Source organism: Schistocerca americana, chromosome 4 (assembly GCF_021461395.2).
Source record: "Schistocerca americana isolate TAMUIC-IGC-003095 chromosome 4, iqSchAmer2.1, whole genome shotgun sequence".
NCBI lineage: Eukaryota > Metazoa > Arthropoda > Insecta > Orthoptera > Acrididae > Schistocerca > Schistocerca americana.
Window position 1 is genome coordinate 534,540,707 of NC_060122.1, and position 20,717 is coordinate 534,561,423.

Below are 20,717 nucleotides of genomic sequence, written 5' to 3' on the forward strand. Positions count from 1 at the left end.
ATTCTAACTCAACAGTTGCCCAAGAAGCACTTGATTGTCTTCACCTTGTTTGCTCCATCTGTCTGCACAGCTGGGACATCATAGATAAAGTGATTTCTTAGATTTCGACTACATCCATGGAAACTGAAAACTGTTGCCTTGCGAAGTTCACCAGAGTAAAGCCCACCTGTAGAATTGTTGGCAGACCGTGGAAAATATGTTCACTATTCTAATCACTGTAAAATTCAGCTCCAAAAAGTAACAGAACACTCAAGTGGACTCCCTGTTATTCCACAGATATAAGTAACTGTCGCCATATTCACTTGCAGCATTTCTGCCTTTCTTTGTCTTCGCAAACATCTCTGTCTTCTACATACATAAAAAAAGTTTTGCATCACCCCGGATCTCAGAATTCCTGAAGATAGACGTTGACTGTGGTTATTAGTCCCTTTGACTGTCACTAAACCCGCCCAAAGATGTGTACAACCACGCACCAGCAGCGCCTGTTAGTCGGAGGGGGTCCGACAGCTGATCAGTTCCAGTCATTCCATCAAAAAGGAGGTACACGGCTCGTGTTGTCTGTAATTTAACCATGCCTATATGGTCAATACCGCGGTTCGATCGTGTCCGCATTGTTACTTTGTGCCAGGAAGGGCTCAAAACAAGGGAACTGTCCAGGTGTCTCGCAGTGAACCTAAGCGATGTTGTTTGGACATGGAGCAGATACAGAGAGACAGGAACTGTTGATGACATGCCCCGCCTAAGGGCTAATACTGCAGTGGATGACCGAAAACTATGGATTATGGCTTGGAGGAACGCTGAAAGCAACGACACCATGTTTAATACTGATTTCCGTGCAGCCACAAGACGTCGTGTTACGACTCAAACTGTGCACAATAGGCTGCATGATGCGCAACTTCATTCCCGACGTCCATGGCGAGGCTTGGTTCAAGTGTCTCTGAGCACTATGCGACTTAACTTCTGAGGTCATCAGTCGCCTAGAGCTTAGAACTAATTAAACCTAACTAACCTAAGAACATTACACACATCCATGCCCGTCCATGGCGAGGTCTACATTGCAACCACGACACCATGCAGCGCGGTACAGATGGGTCCAACGACATGCCGAACGTATCACTCAGGATTGGCATCAAGTTCTCTTCACCGATGTGTGTCGCATATGCCTTCTACCAGACAATCGTCGGAGACGTGTTTGGAGGCACGTGGCCAGGCTGAACGCCTTAGACACACTGCCCAGCGAGTGCAATATGGTGGAGGTTCCCTGATGTTTTGTGGTGGCATTATGTGGGTCCGACGTACTCCGCTGGTGGTCATGGAAGGCACAGTAACGGCTGTACGATAAGTGAAAGCCATACACCGACCGATAGTGCAACCATATCGGCGCATACTGGCTAGGCATTCGTCTTCATGAACGACAATTCGCGCCCCCATCGTGCACATCTGGTGAATGACTTCCTTCAGGATAATGCCATCGCTCGAGTGGCCAGCATTTTCTCCATACATAAATCCTATCTGGGAAGGCTGCTTATGAACGACGTGACCAACGAACCATTCTGAGGGATCTACGCCCGAATCGCTGTTGACGAGTGGGACCATGTCGACCAATAGTGCCTTGATGAACGTGTGGATAGTATGCCACGGCGAGTACAGTCGTGCACCAATGCAAGAGGACGTGCTACTAGGTATTAAGAGGTACCGGTGTGTACAACAATCTGGACCACCACCTCTGAAGATCTCGCTGTATGGTAGCACAACACGGAATGTGTGGTTATCATGAGCAATAAAAAGAGCGAAAATAAGGTTGATCTCTGTTCCAGTTTTCTTTACATTTTCCGGAACTCTCGGAAACGAGATGATGCAAAACGTTTTTTGATGTATGTATATTGATAGTTTTGAACGTTGCTGCAACTTTCGGGTATGATCAATCCATTTTCATCTATTACATTAATTTCATTTTTGAGTATCTATATGTTAAGTTCTTTGTTAGACAATAAAGGCAATGCATCTGACTGCAGCGGTGGCTATTGAACTCCATCTCGTCTTTGATGTATGAATGCTCTACTCTAAATGGTAACAGGTGACCTTCAGCAGTAGGTCCATATAATATTTAAACAACCATCGATTTATCCATTTTCTTCTGGTGCATTTCAGGGTATTATTTTGCGTCAGAACACACACACACACACACACACACACACACACACACACACACACACACACACATATATATATATATATATATATATATATATATATATATATATATGTGGGTGTGTGTGTGTGTGACGGTCCATTGATAGTAACCGCGCCAAATATCTCACGAAATAAGCATCAAACGAAAAAACTACAAAGAATGAAACTCGTCTAGCTTGAAGGGGGAAACCAGATGGCGCTATGGTTGGCCCGCTAGATGGCGCTGCCATAGGTCAAACGGATATCAACCGCGTTTTTTTTTTTTTTATGGGAACCCCCGTTTTTTTATTACATATTCGTGTAGTACGTGAAGAAATATGAATGTTTTAGTTGCACCACTTTTTCGCTTTGTGATAGATGGCGCTGTAATAGTCACAAATCTGTAAGTAAGTGGTATGACGTAACATTCCGCCAGTGCGGACGGTATTTGCTTCGTGATACATTACTCGTGTTAAAATGGACCTTTTACCAATTACGGAAAAGGTCGATATTGTATTGATGTATGGCTATTGTGATCAAAATGCCCAACAGGCGTGTGCTATGTTTGCTGCTCGGTATCCTGGACGACATCGTCCAAGTGCCCGGACCGTTCCCCGGATAGTTACGTTATTGAAGGAAACAGGAAGTGTTCAGCCACATGTGAAACGTCAACCACGACCTGCAACAAATGATGATGCCCAAGTAGGTGTTTTAGCTGCTGTCGCGTCAAATCCGGACATCAGTAGCAGACAAATTGCGCGAGAATCGGGAATCTCAAAAACGTCGATGTTGAGAATGCTACATCAACATAGATTGCACCCGTACCATATTTCTATGCACCAGGAATTCCATGGCGACGACTTTGAACGTCGTGTACAGTTCTGCCACTGGGCACAAGAGAAATTACGGGACGATGACAGATTATTTGCACGCGTTCTATTTAGCCACGAAGCGATGTTACTACAAGATGTTTCACTGCATGACAGAGTAGCGATGTACTTCCAAGATGATGGATGTCCGGCACGTAGCTCGCGTGTGGTTGAAGGGGTATTGAATAGCATATTTCATGACAGGTGGATTGGTTGTCGAAGCATGGCCCGCACGTTCACCGGATCTGACGTCCCCGAATTTCTTTCTGTGGGGAAAGCTGAAGGATATTTGCTATCGTGATCCACCGACAACACCTGACAACATGCGTCAGTGCATTGTCAATGCATGTGCGAACATTACGGAAGGCGAATTACTCGCTGTTGAGACGAATGTCGTTACACGTATTGCCAAATGCATTGAGGTTCACGGACATCATTTTGAGCATTTATTGCATTAATATCGTATTTACAGGTAATCACGCTGTAACAGCATGCGTTCTCAGAAATGATAAGTTCACAACCGAAATAAAATGTTCAAACGTACCTACGTTCTGTATTTTAATTTAAAAATCCTACCTGTTATCAACTGTTTGTCTATAACTGAGCCATATGTTTGTGTGACTATCACAGCGCCATCTATCACAAAGCGAAAAAAGGGTTCCAACTAAAATATTCATATTTCTTTAGGTACTACACGAATATGTAAAAAAGATGGGGGTTCCTATTTTAAAAAACGCAGTTGATATCCGTTTGACCTATGGCAGCGCCATCTAGCGGGCCAACCATAGCGCCATCTGGTTTCTCCCTTCAGGCTAGACAAGTTTTGTTCTTTGTAGTTTTTTCGTTTGATGCTTATTTCGTGAGATATTTGGCCCGGTCACGATCAATGGACCACCATATATATATATATATATATATATATATATATATATATATATATATATATATATATATATATATATATATATGACGATTGTGGGAAGAGCTCTCTTCAGAATCGTCACGCGCATTTTCCCTCGTCTTTTGGCAGATATTTACAATTTCGTTTCCGCATTGTGTAGCCGGAGGCAGGCCAAACAATTTCTGCTCATCACGTCTTTCATTCGACGCCTAGAGTCATCAGAAAATGTTGGTTTGTTTCCCATTACAACGAAAATTATTTTTAATTTGGAATTTTACGTGTCCGTTCGATAGAGCGCTCCCAAATTAGTCTAGTCCAAGATTCGTTTTATGAATATGAATTAACGTGGACATTAAGTGAGTTATCACATATCGGTATCACCCGACCAGTGTCTTCAGGCCTGCAACGGAATCGAAAGTTTCCATCCGGTGCCAATATCGGTCGTACGGCATGTGTTTGAGCCAGTGGTGCGGGCGCGCTGAGCCTTGCCTCCAGCGGCTGTGTACCACGTGCCGGCAGTCACACAGCCCCACTCATACTTTTGTGTCTCTTCACTGTGATACCACTGTTCGTGCTTACTTTAGGGAACCTCATCCTTGTGCACACTGAGTGCCGGACATCATTTCTTGCTGCATTATCTGCAATGAGTCGTCGTACTCTTGGAGAAATTCAACTGAAGCAAATCTTCTGTTTGTAGTGTTAACTTGTTTGCTAATCATTTCTGCTCCTGCCCAACGAGTTCGTCCGGACTACTCTGTGGTCCACCTCTTCTTACCATTGTGTACGAAGTCGTGCACAACATTAAGACACGAAGATTAAACAGCACTCTGGTAGCGACTGACAAGGAAAACTCCCAATGGCAATCTCGTCATATTTAGTGGTGACATGTCCCAGTGGATAGCACGTCAAAAACTGAACACAGATCAAGCACAACAGGAAGAATTTGTACTGAACTGTGAAAAAAAAGCAAAATAGAAACAGTGAACGGTTCAAAAACAAGAACTGCAATAAAGAGCAGCATGAAATGGCAGCAGCATCATGATTAAGTAGTCATGGTATTGAACTGCCAAGCGGGCGAGCCGTGTTAAAAAGCCTCTCGTGCAATTTATTTTTACTTTTTTTCACAACCTTATGAACTGTCTGTCTGGTCATTGAAATGTCTGTTCTCTTTCTGTAGTCTTGGCAGGTGTCATACTACACAGTGATTATAGAATATGAGTCATGTGGTAAGAATACATTACCGTCGCAAGTAAATGTGATGAATAGTGAGAGGAAGCGAGATACCACACAGATGTCCCACAGAAATGAAAACAACAAGTAAACTAATGGGATCTATGTTACAACAAAGGAATCCAAGAGTGAAGGCTTGCAAAACGGAATGCAGCTTCAGAAACGTTGAAAACACGTTTTGTCCGAGCACAGTGAAACTGTGTGCTTGTGAAATTGCTGTGTTCATTTGTTGCATTATGTTTTCATCACTTCCTTGGGAGTGATCACTTTCATACTCATAAGAATACATTTATCGGGCAAGGAGCCAAATCTTACTCACCAGGCATACAAGTTAAGTGCGTCGATATGAGACTCCTGTCATATGACACACGAACTGTCTCTAATACCATGTATGACACACCAGACGTCTGTGGATTCGGATGACTTGTCGCCTTGTTATCGAAAGTTTGCGGTTCCCATTGGCAAGCCATCTCATTTCGGCTGCTAACCTAGAAGTTGTGCAGAATCAACTGTCATTATAGGTCCCTACCTTACACCTCGTTGTTGCGAACGAACGTTACACCTCGTCACAGACCCAAGTTGGAATAAAGCGAAAAAAAAAAGAAAATTGGCAGGAGGGACGTTTGAACACGGTTCGCGCACTTGGCAGCCCCTCACCATGACTACTTACCCACGACGCCATTTGTGTTTGCGCTTGCTCTATATTGCATTTCGTGTTCTTGGACCGTCCACTATTTCTATTTTGCTTTTTTTTTTTCAAAGTCTAGTACGCGTTCTTCCTCTTCTCATGCTTCATCTATATTCAGTATTTGAGAGCGGTCCACAGGGCCGTCTTACCACTAAATCTGAGTGGTTTGCGACGGGGAGGGAGTTTTTCTTGTCAGCAGCGCGGGGCAGTGAAGTTCAGTTACAATAGCTCTGAGCACTATGGGACTTAACATCTGAGGTCATCAGTCCCCTAGAACTTGGAACTACTTAAACCTAAGTAACCTAAGGACATCACACACATCCATGCCCGCGGCAGGATTTGAACCTGCGACCGTAGCGGTCGCGCGGTTCCAGACTGTATCGCCTAGAACCGCTCGGCCACAACGGCCGGCGGCAGTGAAGTGATGTCGTTGCTGTAGTACTGGTTATTCTTTGAGTTTTACTGTCCCTATTAAGAGATATCGATAAAAAAAATCTCATTAGGCTAATCTGAGACGGGTCTATCGAATGCTCTTGTAAAAGTCTGTTTTAAAAAAAATTTGTTTGTAGCGGGAAACAAACCGTCGCTTTCCGTCGACACTGGACGTCGCACGACAGGCGTGATGATCACTATTTGTTTGGCCTGAATCCAGCTACACAATGTAGAAACGAAATTTACATGTGTTTGATGGAACAATAGAGACAATGTGTCAGATGACTCTTAGGAGAGGCACCCAGTGTACACATATCTTAACTCACTGAAAAAGTGCTTTCAAGTGCACAAAATGCATTTTGTTATTGGCTCGACTACCAAAAGCAAAATCTTTGAATTATTCTCCTATTATTTTCAAAGTAAAAACATTCAGTTATCACTAGACTAATCTGGGACGGCTCTGCAATATTCCGCTTTAAAAATAATTTAGTTTGTAACGGGAAACTAACCGATGCTTGTGGATTAAAAAATAGTCCAGAAACATCCTGAACGTTATTTTTACATTGGAATGGGCAGGTATGAGTAACTCAGATGCGAACAAATTTGAGAGGATATTACTCATTCGGTTCTGTTGCCAACATAAAAAGAAATAATTTGCCGTTGCAAGCAAATGACGTCCATTAGGGTACGAGACAGCTTGTCAGCCCCGTTATTTAGAGGGCATTTGTATTCCGGTAGCATTTTTTGATTGAAGGTTTCATTTCATGGCCTGTGACTGCAGTAAAATTATACACTACTACACGAGTAAGACCGAAGCCAGCCATTTTTATAATCATTTATCCTTGTTTCGTTAACTCCCGTCTCTATAGTACGACCACGAAAGTGTGTGTTTACAGGATACATCTGTGTGTGAACTTCGTTGTTTGCGTTCGCGAATGTACTGTAATTAAATATCGCCCTGAAAGTCAAAATCCAAATATTATAAGTAAACCTACCCAAAGTATACACTTCGATATTGATCGAATTTGAACATTTTATAGAGTTGAACAAAATAAGATACACATTTTTATACGTGCCCATTCGGCCATTAAGGGGGTGAAACACCCCATTTGAAAAAAAACCGTTGAAACGGTAGCATATATAAAAAAGAAACCGTCAAATAGAGTTCTATAGTTTTTAACGTACGTTAACGCCGAAATACGATTTGTCAGAAAAGTAATTTTTTTTCAAAATTCGCTTCCCCCACTATTTTGTTTTTCATTTAGACGTTTGACTAGTAGCAAAACGTGTAGCATCATTTGTATCAAATCCAATCATATATGGTAGAGTGGTATTCTAAGGACGCATTTGCCAGAAATAACATAGAAATATCTCTCTATCGCCTCATGCGCACCCGATATGTGACCGCTTCAGTGTTATTATCATGTTGGATTGTTTAATAAGTCCTTTCCAGATAAATCCCTTATAAACGTGTATTCCACATATAACGTTCTATATACATATTTCCTCTTAATTTTATGAAATATAAAATATCTTCATTGTATTTGTGTTTTCTTTTTACATTTGGTGTATTTTGTTGTTTTCAAGTAGTAAGACTTTCAGACTAAATTACGTTATATTTCAAATCGTTTGAATATTATTTTTGTAACATTATTTTAAATATGTACAATAATGTGGAAGTGAAGAATTTTTCGGATTAAAAAATGCTTAATGCGTTTTGGTTTTGGGTGCCAGGCAAATAAGATACACATTTTTTGCGATTAACCTTTGCTAAGTGCACGGGCAGCGGCGTGAGGAAAAATGGTATGAGGAAAACGCTGCGTGCCGGGAGGCCCATTTCGCATGACTAAGTGTGATGCAGGCAAGCCGAATGTTGGACACGCAGTTTACTGTTTCTCTCGGCTCAGGCTTAAATGTAAGACACCTGTTCACTTTAGATTGAAAAACTGTGATCTCGTTTGTGAATCCTGCCATGAAATTGCAATTCTGCGATGTGCTTGGTGCACAACATCTAATATACTCAGATACAGGATAAACTTTTATGATACATTTATCTGAGAAAGACTTACTAAATAACCCAACATGACAACTGGCATGGAAGGTGACACATATCGAGCATCCATACAGAGATATTTCTACCTTTTTTCTGACAAAAGTGTCCTCGGAATACCACTTCATCATATATGACTGGATTTGGTATTAGGGATACTATACGTTTTGCTACTAGTCAAATTTAGAAATAAATAATGGGAAGGAGGGGATGTTGAAAAAATTACTTTTTCGTCATATCTAGGTACACCATTGTAACGTGCATTAAAAACCATAGAACTTTCATTTGATTTTTTTTACGTCTGTTACCACTTCAATGGTAATCATTCAGAAATATTAAACTCAATTTTTTTCACCCCCTTAACAATCATATGGGCACAGATATAATATTGTGTGTCTCTTATTTTTCTCTACTCTGAAAGAAAATCGATGTGTATCACTTGGATAGGTTTACCGATTAGAACTGCTGTAGTTTAGAGAATATTTTAAATGTCTCCTTTTGCTCACCTCTGCAACAACACAACTGAAATAGGAACATTAAAAGGTGTTGTGATGATTTGTTGAGTCAGTGATAGAATCTTAGCGATAGGGTTCAATAGACGAACCATTTAGCGATAAGAACTTGTGTCTTAGATGTCACTCAATCGGCATGACACTCACTTCGTATGTTTCCTACTGGCGAAGTCTTGTTCTGATGAAATTCTGAATGTTAAGAGTCAAGAAGAAAGTCATGGAATCTTGTGCGTCCATGATCAGTGTAACTGAATATGCCAAAATATAGTGCTTCATAGAACGAGTGCAGATATGTGAATGTGTGTCATCTGTAATGCCGACTACGAACGGCACACAATCATCTGAGTTTCGACACATGATAATAGTCAAGCAGAAGATACGTGTATCAAATGTATACACTCCATCAAATGCTACGATGTGAACAGAAATTAATTCTGCGGTTTCCTCAATGGTGGGTCGTTAGATTAGGTCAATTTGGAATCCAATATCGCTGTCCGGTCTTCCCTAGTCGCTTATCATATTATGTTGATAATTCTTGTTATAGATCCATCCAATCACATCTGAATAAAACAATCTTTTCTTGCCACACGCGTTTCGCATTTATTAAACTCAAGGCATCTTCAATGGCCTGCAATATATACGTATTTGTGTTTAAACTATTTTGCTGTACATTATATATTTAGCTTCTCGACGATGTGGTGATAGTATAAATTGCTACTTACAAATTTCAAAAGAAGCTGGTCTACATGCGTTCTTGTCGCTGCTTTACAGCTGCTCTTGCTGTGCTTTCTGCCATATGAAATTTCGTTTCCACAGAACCAGGAAATGAACGTTTGTTTGTTTGATGTAATATTTTGGATAAAATTGCCAACTATGGAACGTTATTACTAACTGTTGAAGGTGTCTGGTAATCTATCGGTCCCTAGAGACTTATTGACAGCACCTTTGTCGAAGGCGTCCCCCATATCCTCAGACGAGACTTCATTAATGCCGTTGCTGTTGCCACGTTAATAGCGCTTTTCACATGTTGTAAGGCTTCCACAGTGGCATTGTCGTCTACGGTTCTTTCCTGATAAAGATAACGAAAACATCTTCCGCGGCTTTCACTATGGCTGCTTGGGTCGAGCAAGAACGACCTTCTTGCGTCGTAGGGCGTGTGATTGACTGTCGCCGGTGTCGGCGCATGTCCGCCACAACGTGGTGCATGCTGGTACCTCTGCGGCCTTTCGGTCGTGCCGTCGCGAGAGGACTATGGCGCCTTCTAATCGCTGCTTTGTCAACGATAATAAGTGAACTTTAATTACATATCGTTCTCTCTGTCTGTCCGGCGATGGGCGAAGAGCGTCGAGGTCCCTGAGCACTGCATAGTAAAAGTCCAAGGTCTGTCAGTGCTTTGCAGCTGCGTCCTTGATAAACTGTATAAGTGTCTTGCGGATTGCCGGTTTTTGCACAGAGAAGCTACCATGTTAAAGTCCAGTGGTATCTGGAGTAATGTGTTCACAGCTGGCCTACGTTACAGCGACTTGTTCACGGCAGACCGGTACCTGGAAGTACATTCATCTTCCAAAGGCCTTTACTTTGCCAAATTTGCAACTGTATCGTGCAAATGCAGCCACTGTTATCAGAGAAGGCCAGAGGTCATCCTTTCGGCGGCCATCACTCCCTTTGTAAGGCCTGGTGACACGTGACACATATAAGCGGTCCAGTTGGCTCGCCGAATGACTGGTAAGAAGCGTGTGACCAAATCTATCGCCGTGTATCTTTTTCCAATTGTCGCACAAGTAAAGATCGTGAATCAGGATACCCGGTTCCGGACGAGGCGTGCAGTGCGGGGTTTCGTCCTTAGGATGGAAGGCGCAGTTAAAATCAACAGCAAAGATGCTGAGTTCCTACAGCCCTAGGAAAGTGGGGCAATGTCAAAGCAGTAGAACCTGGCCCGGCCACGACATCTGGTGGTTCCCTACGGTGCATACACATTAATGAATCGTGTGTCGAGTGCCCTTACCGCTAACCCTCATGCAGAAGGGAGATACGTGATGTCGGTGGCTTCGATAGCGTCACGCACAAAAACCGTCACTCCGATGGCTGTGGGGTTACCAGGCGTTGCATACGTTGTGTAGCCATAAAAGTTTGCGAGTGCGTTGGTTCGCACATCTTGCAAGAGTGCAAAGTTGACTACTGCGGCTCGTATTGCTTCTCTCAGGAGCTGGATATTGCCAGGAGAGCTCACCATGCTGATATTCACTGTGGCCAGGCGCTAAGCCTAGCGAAGCTGTAGTTGGGCAGGGTTATCCTTGATGATGGTGGAGAGAAGCGGATGTCGCTAGTGACGTCACACGCCGCCGAACGCGGCCCTCTCGGTGTCTTTCAGTCCTCAGCGGGCCCCAGGTCGGGGTCGTGCCTGGTCTCGACGTCCTCGGCCCACGATGTAGGCGCGGGAATCTGTTCATGTTCCATAAGGTCCTGGTTGTTGAGACAAATCTTACAAATTAATTGAAAAAGTAAAAGCCAGCCTTACTAATCTGAACCAGTAGTCTATCGCGATGAAATGTGCACCACGTATAGACGTAAAGGGACCTAAGTTTATGTCCGACAGTGTTCCGAGTTTTCAGTTAAAAGAACTATGGAATATATTGGCCATGTCTGACTTTCTTGTCAGTCGCGCAGCGCGACAGGGGAGAGTCGTATTCTCTTTCACAGTTACTACTCTTGCTGTTCGTTGGTCCGGGTTTTATATCTTCGAGATGGCACGCTGGCATTTCAAAATAATCCCAGCATTGGGAATATTTTTCAAACACGAATACAGATCTAAGAATAGTTGAGTCAATGAATTGAGGAATTCCTATTGTTATAGGTTGTGATTTCAACGTCTCTTGTACAGCACAATACGTGCACGTTTGCAAGCTTGCATTCAACATTCTGGCGGTTCAACCTGTTATCAACGTACCAGCATTTCATATCTGCAGTGGCTTATCGCACGCTTGAATAACCTGTGATGTTGCAATGTTAATCACTTAAATGTTACCTGGACACATGTACTTCCGAAATTTCATTACTCTAGATTAATTATTTTTTGTGCTGTGATTTTTCCTGTAATTCTATTTTCCTCAAAATGAAAAGCAATCTCACTGATTATTTTTTTGCATACTTTCTTTACTTCTAGGTACAAATATTAAGTGTGTGTGTGTGTGTGTGTGTGTGTGTGTGTGTGTGTGTGTGTGTGTGCGTGTGCGTGTGCCGGCCGGAATGGCCGAGCGGTTCTAGGCGCTACAGTCTAGAACCGCGCGACCGCTACGGTCGCAGCTTCGAATCCTGCCTCGGGCATGGATGTGTGTGATGTCCTTAGGTTAGTTAGGTTTAAGTAGTTCTAAGTTCTAGGGGACTGATGACCTCAGAAGTTAAGTCCCATAGTGCTCAGAGCCATTTGAACCATTTGTGTGTGTGTGTGTGTGTGTGTGTTGGAGGGAGGTGGTAGATGGACGGGGTGGGTGGGCAGCTTCAGGACTCTGACGTGTTGAAAATATAACTCTTTTTTGCGTATGACAACTCTTATACTGTAAACAGCCACCCATGGTCAAATGGGGACACAATTCCACGCTTATCATGGTAGGACCGGAACGTAAATATTCAAGAGTAATTTAAACAGAACCTACCGCATCTTTGGACTGTACTGCAAGACCAAGGTAACACCAGGAACGTAATTACACATTGAGCACCAGTAGTTAGAATATTCTTAGTAAAGATCATACAGGTGAGCAATACAAAAAGATATACACACTCACACTGTGGTCTCAGTCGGTTGACAGGTGCTTGCTTTCATTGAAAAGTAATTAAAAAATTCATGTTGTCTTCCTTTATAATGAAGGCCATTACATTGCTGTCTCTCGACGAAATGTTTGGACATTGTGCCTAGTGTGCTGCACATTCTTTGTGTATGACTCATGACAGATATGTTGCCATATTTTTTCATTGATGATACGACACTTTTTTAAGGAACATATATAACGTGGTAAGGGATATTTACGATGTTGGGGTATGTCCTGATATTTTGCGGTCTTTGAGATCAAGTTGAAATAATACGTTTTTCGAGTCTGCTGCCTCCAGTCTGGGATGCGATGTTTCAGAGTAAAATACGCTTAATGGCAACTGCGCATGGGAATGCACATTATTCTTGTATTGCTCACTTGTATGAGCTTTTCTAAGCATATTGTAAATACTTATACTCAATTTATACTTTCGATCCTGACGTTACATTCGTCTTGCAGCACCTATATATAAGCTTTTCTAATTTTGTCTTTTGTTTTAGTTTTGGCCACAGTTATCTGATGATGATTGCTCGAAACGCGTTATAAATTTTAGTACTCAGTGACCAAGATGTTTACGACAAATAACTATATCTCATGCCTGGGTGTTCGCATGCCTTAAAAATGGGTGACTTCATCAGCCACATGGAAGTTACGCAAATTTGACATACAACTCAACCCTCACCTATACCAGCATATGTTACATAATTATGTTAAATAGAATCGTCGCTTGGAACTGTGCGTAATAGGCGACAAAGATTTGATATAATCTGAAGCTTGAGCTCCCATGTCTGCTCTTAAGAAGTGGTTTCTTATGATAGGCTTTCCCAGTACGTCTTCTAAAGCAACGTGAATAATTAGAAACTGAGACAGGTTGCGAAAGCTGACCCGTCACATTTAAGAAATGCGATCATTGTGCGTTTTCTTTTCTTTTGTAATGAAATTTGAAACAGTGTACTTTGCTGAGAATTTTCTCGTGACTATTGAACGCCAACTATTGTAGTATTTGTGTGTAACTCGTTGTTATGTTAAAAGACAATGCATGTCATACTTGCGCAATACAATAAAATTCCGCAAAACATTTAACTGTTTTCGCTATTGTTTAACCGTTCTTTTGTACGGTATATGAAAAGCTTGTTACGTCCCGAACACTCGCAGTCTGCTGCCTTTCAGCGCGGGAATAGCGGCTATTGTTTACTGTTCGACGCTGCATTGTTCTGCAAAGCTGGTAAGATAGAAATTTCCTTTATCGAGCTGACGATTAAAAGAATGTTTAAGCACAGGTAGAGCAGAGCTGTGATCGGCAGCAGAGAACGTATTGGCTAAATAATCTATGTACAGCGTATGAATTTGATCCACAGAGTTTTTGCAGCGTCTGTGAAGAAAAATTTTTGTTTTCCTTTAACATGTGAAGTAAAAGGTAGGTAATAAGGCAAAGTAAATCCACCGCAATTAATTCCACTGCAGAACCCCTACAAGATAAATAAAAGTACAACACACCGACTTGAGGTAAAACAACTCAGTGTTTCTTCACCCGTGAAATGTGAGTGTGCAAAGCGTTCCTTAAGAAGGCTTCACCAGGTAGGCATAATCGTCGATTTGGGAGATTCTGCAAGAATAACGCGATACCAGTACCCAAGAACTTTTGATATAATAAAAAAAAATTATGTCAGGTAATTAGAGGACAGATACAAGCAGAAATGTATTCTACCTCCTTATGATTCCATTAAAGGATGCCCTCTGTTACTGACTGCCCAAAACGTTAAGGTAACTGGTTCTCCGGCGGGATGTACTTTGCCATATAACCCGACTTTTTTTGTAACAGCGAGCTTCCAACTGAACAAGCAATGCTTAGCATCCTCCAGCTTCTCCTGAATGCCAAGGCATCTGAAATTCCAGAAATTAGGACTGAAAATTAAAAAAAAAGAGCAATGGAATCTAACTACCGGACTGTAGGAAACGAATTTTACTAAATGCTTGCTAGTAACTTTCTGTTACAGGGTACATGGGGTTAGCGATCGCAGAAGGAGGGAAGGCGTGCCTCTATGCACACTGAGCAAAAGTGTAACGAACTAAATGGATGTTCAGAGAACATTTGTTTAAAACGTGGAGCGTACTTCTGAACCACTTTAAACATGGAACATGGGTAAAGTCCTAACACTATGGATACACAAAGATAAACTGTATTAATCATCATTATTCAGCGTGGAGTGGGTCGATACAGTCACGCAACATAGTCATGCATTTGCTAAAGTGCAGGGACTCAGACATTCACAAAATAACCAAACAAAGACAATATTCACAGTTTCCTATCAAAAATTGACTCGGATAAACTGGTTTGTGGCTCGCATTGGGAAGAAATACAAAACACAGTCGAGATTACGATGCAGGGAGTGAACCGCGACCGAATGGGCAACATGTTTGACGCCATGCGAATCTAATTAAATGCTAGCAAAATTCACTCGTGAGAACCCCATAATGTTCTGCCAGATGACTTCAAAATTGCAGACAGTACTTAACTGGAGAAATCTGAACTTACTCCCTTAAAAACGGCAATCTCATTCCACATGGAAGCACCACATCGTATCTTCCGGTAATTCTGTAGAAGTCCATCCTGTCTCACCTCCGCGCCCAGAGACCGAAATATTTGTTGAAGGCGAACTCACCAAACAACAACACGAATTCGGTAGTGGTATCAGGCGCCTCCTCGAATCAGAAGACAGGAAAGACAACGCCTTTCTACTCCAGCCCAAAATCTCCCATCGATTCAACGTCTAAAATTTAAACAAATGCGTCCTTTACACGTGGGTCTGAAGGAACCTCTGGAGAAGCCGCCTTTTAAGGAAGCCCGTGCAGATAACGTCTCGCCCGAGTGACGAATCAAGACAGCTTTGAAAATTAACATCAGCTGTCATTCTCAGATCTCTGCTGCAATGCTGATCCAAGAAAGTCCATCTCAATCCCTAAGAAGTATGTGTTTGCGGTTACACCCAAATTCGTTCAGTCCATCGATCATTCTTGTTTAGTAAAGGTGTTTACTGATGCATGGTATACTTAATCCAATACGTAATGCATTCAACTTCCTTTTTAAAATTTTATTTCTATGGGAGTCCACCTACTCAAAGTGTTTTGAGAATGAAAACATGCTCCAAGTAGGCTGTAATCTGTTTATTATCCACTCAACTTGTCAATTTCAAACGTGTATCATTAAAATACGTCCTTGAAAATGATCCACGGTCGAAAATGGCGATTTGCAACGATAATGGATTGAGTCTACTTGGACCGCTCTTTAATTCTCAAAACGTTCAATTTTGGTTCTCAGCGTAATCTTCCTCCCTCGCATGAAAAATGTGAGAAAATATTCTCTGTAAAATTTAATAAAAAACAAAATTAAGTGAAAGGTGGATTGACTGTCGCCTTTCAGTTTGATTCCAACATGTGGGTAATATAATTTGTTTGCGGAAGTCGCTGCTTTGAAGTTTTTGCGGTAAAACCTATAAGGGACAGTTAATAAAAACGAGATAGAGGGGAAAAATTGGCCTGGTGTGAGTAGGACTGAGGGTCTGTACAAACATAATTACATATAGAGGCAGTTCATCCATTCCGGGAATCGACAGTCTCGACGATTTTTGTCTGTTATCGTCACTGATACTGACAAGATATCGGTTCCATAGACTCCAAGACTTTTGAGAATGTTTGAATTTCAAGTTTGATGTCGGGTAACCGATAGTGTGCGATTAGACCCTGTTGGACCTCGCATACCTTCTTGATTCTTTTTCCTTTTTTTTCCACACTGCTCTCATTCTTTCTACAAGGGCTCTTTTCCTTTCCTTTGTCCATTTTGGCCGGCCGGTATGGCCGAGCGGTTCTAGGTGCTGCAGTCTGGAACTGCGCGATCGCTACGGTCGCAGGTTCGAATCCTGTCTCGGGCATGGATGTGTGTGACGTCCTTAGGTTAGTTAGGTTTAAGTAGTTTTAAGTTCTAGGGGACTGATGATATCAGTCTCATAGTGCTCAGAGCCATTTGAACCATTTGTCCATTTTGTTCCTGCTTCCTTCGGAGCTTCTTTCTCTGACTTAACTTCCCATTCGTCAATTTTCTTCTTAAATACCTTTCTGTCCAAAATATCCGAATAATTTATCTCAGCTTTTTGTAGGTCCTTTTTGACCTCTTGTATCCGGGGTATAGTTTTAAGTCCTTCTATGTATTTAAGAATTTTGTGCGTAAGTCTTGTTTTGTGAAGCCTAGAGACGTTCCCATAAAATTTTAACCGCCTTTTTCTAATGTCTGCTGCAAAGTTGGAGAATTTCTCAGTTGTTTGACTAGATTGAAGTCTGTAGCCCTCTTCTGTTTTCTTTGGCCCTAGTATCTCTCTGATAATCGTACGTTCTTCCTTTAATAAGTTTTCCAGGTCACCTTTTATGTGGACTGTCAGGGTTTCACTGGCATACAGAACTTCAGGTTTTAATACTGTATTATAATGCCTAATTTTAGTGTTTTTGGACAAGCATCTTTTGTTGTATACTTTGTAGGTTCTTTCATAGGAGGCGATTGTTTTGTGCTACTTTCTCTCGTCCCATAGGTTCAAGGACTTCACCTAAGTATTTAAAATATGGGACTCTATTGATATAATCGTATTTTGTAGTTACGTTTTGGGTATCAGTTTTTGTGGCAATGAGCTCAGACTTTAGGAAATGTATTTGCAGACCAACTTTCTCTGCACATTCTTTAAGGGTTTCAACCTGTTCGATTGCTGTTATCTCATCATCCGCTAGTAAGGCTACGTCGTCAGCAAAAACTAAATATGAAATCCGTATGTCATCCTTGACTCGCCCCATATGTATAGGTTTCCAGCAGTTTTCATTCATCAATTCCTTCTCCCATTCGCGGATGACCTTGTCCAGCACAAGGTTGGATAGGAGAGGACGCCACTTTTGATCAGGAAGGGCTCGGATATTTCGCCCATGAATTTCACCTGGGACATAAATCAAAATGGCTCTGAGCACTATGGGACTTAACATCTGAGGTCATCAGTCCCCTAGAACTTAGAACTACTTAAACCTAACTTACCAAAGGACATCACACACATCCATGCCCGAGGCAGGATTCAAATCTGCGACCGTGGCAGTCGCGCAGTTCCAGACTGAAGCGCCTAGACCCTCTCGGCCACACCGGCCGGCACCTCGTAGATAGTATCGGTCAATGTTTCTTTGATGAGTTTAAGGGTTTTTGGATCCAACCCTTGTTCTTCAAGGATATCAAAAGGTGCCTGTCGGTCAATTAAGTCGCGTGCCTTTTTAAAGTCAACAAACGTACAAATTATTGGGCTGTTTCTGACTGCTTGGTATTTTAACTCGGTCTCTAGATCGAAAATTTGTTATGTGCATGATCTAGTGGGGCGAAAGCCACCTTGATATTCACCAATTTTGTTTTCCAGTTTCTCTTGTGCTCTTTGAAGAAGACAGGCTGATAGAACTTTGTATGCGACCTATAATAGGGATAGTTTTTTCGTGTGATATAATTACAAATTAACAGTTTTCTGCGTTTTGCTATTAGTTGTGCTGTGAAAACCTTCTTGTAGCCAAACTGAATGATTCTACGTCAAGGTGAAGTACCTTACAGATTTTAATGAGTGAGTTTGTGAATATCAAAATATGTGACACAAATAGGCGTATTTGCAGTCTGAACTAACTTAGAAGATAACGATTATTATGTTGCTAAGGGACCATAGACCTACGTATGTGACGAAGTTCAGCTTGGTACCTCTCCTCGCTCCTGAGAAAAAGTCGTCTTAACAGTCGGATGGACAGACACTCTGATAACAAATGACAAATTATTTTCGTGTGGTGTAGTTAAAAATTAACAATTTTTCGATTTTTTTTCCATTAGCTGTAGCGTGAGCCCTTGCTTCTTGGCAATTTTCATGATGCTAGATCAACGGGAAGTGCCCTGTGGTTTTGATGTCTGAGTTTCGAACCGTCAAAATATGTGATATAAACGGCCGTAGCTTTTGAATGCACTGACTCGGAAGCTTCGCTTTTTTCATAGCCAAGGGGCCGTTGATCTTAATATGTGACATAAAATTCAACTTATACGGCTACCGTTCCTGAGACAAAGACGGACAACAAAGAGATCCTATAAGGGTTCGTGTTTTACCTATTGAGATACGGGACCGTAAAAAAGTAAGTAAAATAATTATTATTTCAAAAGTAACCGCCATAACTGTAAATATATTTATTTCACTGTGAGACAAGATAGTCAGAGCCTTTATGGAAAGATCATTGCTGTCGCATTTAGAAACATGTTGAGCGCAGACGTGTATCTACGTGTCCGAAGCAAATCGACGGCCACGAATGTCTTTCTTCAGAGCTCTAAAAATATGCAAACCACATGGGGAGAGATCGAGACTGTATGGGGGATGTGTAAAGGCTTCCAAGTGAAACTTCTGCAGCGTACTCAAACCAATCCTGGCAACATCTGGGCCTGCCACATATTTGTACTACGCTACAGAAGTTTCGCTAGGAAGCTTTTACACATCTTCCGCACAATCACAATCTTTCTCCCTGCGAATCGGTTACTTTTGGAGACTTCGATTTACTTCGGACGAAGAGGTACAATCCTGGATACAATCACGGATTCGTAGGCAATCGCAAACATTTTTCCATCAAGCCATTGACCGTCCAGTCTCGCAATGGTATTCAGAGTTGCGGCCGTTATTTTTGAAATAATAAACTACTTACTATTTTCATGTGTATCGTTTGCATCTATCTGTCCCTTATTGTTGACAGCGGCAATGGCCTTACCGCAATGGATACACCGGTGCCCGTGAGATCACCGAAGTTAAGCGCTGTCGGGCGTGGTCGGCACTTGGATGGGTGACCATCCAGGCCGCCATGCGCTGTTGCCATTTTTCGGGGTGCACTCAGCCTCGTGATGCCAATTGAGGAGCTACTCGACCTAATAGTAGCGGCGTCGGTCAAGAATACCATCATAACGATCGGGAGAGCAGTGTGCTGACCCCATGCCCCTCCTATCCGCATCCTCCAGTGAGGATGACATGGTGGTCGGATGGTCCCGGTAGGCCACTCGTGGCCTGAAGACGGAGTGCTTTCTATTGTTGACAGCGAAACAGGTGCAAGTCTGAAGGTACAAGATCAGAGAATGTAGGGGATGTGGAATCACCTCTTAGCCAAGCTCGTTTGTGCATAGAGGTGTTGCAACTAGTACAGTAACTAGTATTAGATATTTGTAGAACAATTTCTCGTATGTGATACCTCCTGTAACAGACCAGGCGAATAACGTCGTCTTATTTAGTTGGACAGAAATTTTGGTAGCGAGTACTGATCTTTTTAACGCTAAAAAGGCACCAATAACATCTTCAGAAAACAACAGTTGCTCGAGGTTACTATCCATTTACTCACGAAGAAGAGGTGACTGTTAAACGTTGATCCACTCGGGTTTCATACATAGGAAAAGATATATGCTGGAACCGAAATTACCAGCAGATTCAAATAATGCATAGCTGCAAATTGAAATTCAGTTTGAAAATGTCGGAACTGTATTTCTAATTAACAGTTCATTTTCTGTGTACCACAAATAGCATAAAAGTCTCTAGAATCTGCAAAATACAAGTCTTATATGCAAGTGGAACACTCCACATAACGAATGTTATGGTATCAGACGAAAACGCTGCGCAGTAATTTTATCAAACTCTTCAGCGTCAAATCCGATGCTCACACTGTGAATTCCGTTACGCATTAATCCGTGCGTCATTGAAATAATGGAAATGTCAAAGCTCATGTTGGCTAAATGAAATAAATTCAAATAAATTAAATAGGATAAAGCGTCAGATAGTGACTCCACATCAGTCCGCAATGTTGCACTCCGCTCAGATTCAAACCAAGCTGTATCTGGCGTATATCATACGAACAAGGTAGCATTTCCTCATGGAAATGTTTAGCTATTAGTGTGAGAACTTTCTAAACTAGCAAACCAAAATTCTTGTGACATTCAGTCAAAACAAACTACAGGAACGATCGGATCACCAGCTAAGAAATTA

General features: G+C 41.9%; 1 protein-coding gene and 1 pseudogene across 1 annotated transcript in view; one reads left to right on the forward strand and one right to left on the reverse strand.

Annotated features, from left to right (window-relative positions):
* The window catches only part of LOC124613600 (neuroendocrine convertase 2), a 1,535,239-nt gene that overhangs the window by 572,800 nt on the left and 941,722 nt on the right, over positions 1–20,717 (reverse strand). The window lies entirely within an intron of this gene.
* On the forward strand, positions 19,448–19,565 carry LOC124614101 (annotated as a pseudogene).